Source organism: Grammomys surdaster, unplaced genomic scaffold (assembly GCF_004785775.1).
Source record: "Grammomys surdaster isolate TR1022 unplaced genomic scaffold, NIH_TR_1.0 63, whole genome shotgun sequence".
Classification (NCBI taxonomy): Eukaryota; Metazoa; Chordata; class Mammalia; order Rodentia; family Muridae; genus Grammomys; species Grammomys surdaster.
Window position 1 is genome coordinate 15,175,784 of NW_021604565.1, and position 1,326 is coordinate 15,177,109.

At 45.3% G+C, this 1,326-nt stretch overlaps 1 pseudogene; it reads left to right on the forward strand.

Moving 5' to 3' along the window:
• Positions 1-236: 236 nt before the first annotated feature.
• On the forward strand, positions 237-830 carry LOC114620934 (annotated as a pseudogene).
• The last annotated feature ends 496 nt before the right edge of the window (positions 831-1,326 follow it).

Genomic DNA, 1,326 nt, shown 5'->3' on the forward strand with positions numbered 1-1,326 from the left:
AGGGAAGGAAGAGGAAGTGATATAATTCTAGTTCAGTTAAAAACGTATCTTAAAAATTCTTACGAAACAGGAAAGAGAGAGAGTTGAGCATTTGAACTTGGAGATTAGAAAAGAGAAGCCAGAGATCAGTTTTAACTGCTTTTGCTGTGAAGACAATCAAGTCATAAAGTTGTATTCACTTAAAAATAAGGCGGAAGAAGACCTTTCCTCTAGCGGCAGCCACCAGGTGAGCCGACATGGGTGCATACAAATACATCCAGGAGCTATGGAGGAAGATGCGTGATGCACTTTCTTCTGAGGGTCACCTGTTGGCGATATCACCAGCTCTGCACTGTGCAGGGCTCCCCGCCCCACCCAGCCTGATAAAGCATGAAGACGGATGCAAGGCTAAGCAAGGTTATGTCATTTACAGGATTCATGTCCACCGTGGTGATCGCAAACTCCCAATTCCTAAGGATGCAACTTACGGCAAGCCTGTCCACCATGGTGTTAACCAGCTGAAATTTGCCCGAAGCCTTCAGTCTGTTGCTGAGGAGAGACCTGTGTGCCATTGTGGGGCTCTGAGAGCCCTGAATTCCTATTGGGTTGGTGAAGATTCCACATATAAATTTTTTGAGGCTATCTTCATTGATTCATTCCATAAAGCTTTCGGAAGAAATCCTGACATGCAGTGGGTCACCAAACCAGTCCAGAAGCACAGATTGCTGCATGGGCTGACATCTGCTGTCCGAAACAGCCACAAGTTCCACCACACTATTGGTAGTTCTCACTGTGCAGCCTGGAGAAGACGCAATACCCTCCAGCTCCACCATTACCACCAATACGCGTGATAGTTATAAAATGCATATCCAATAAACAATTTAGGACAGTCAAAAAAAATAAGAGGGAAGAAGTATCTAAAGGCAGTCAAAACTCAATCAGCCCGTGCTGTAGGCATGTACTAAAATATCATGAAGAACACACTAACCCATACAAGGAATACATGCCAGCCCAAAATAAAATCCTAGCAGCAGCAGCAACAACAAAATCATCCAACTAAACAACCAAACAACCAAACAACCAAAGCTAGGCATAGCAATATAATGCCAGTAAGTAGAGGCAGGAGGATCATGAGTTTAAGGACACCTTGGGTTGAGTAGCATGAAGGGTAGCAGCTCACGGCAGAGTGTGTGCTTCACATGCCCTGGATCTGATCTCCATCACCAAAAGTAGGCAGAGGGAGAAACAGGAAGAGAGATGTGTTGACAGAGGAGATTGATGTGTCTGCAAACCAGGAAAGGTCTTAATGGCTGCCAGCTGCCAGAGGCCAGAAGCCAGCTATGCAAA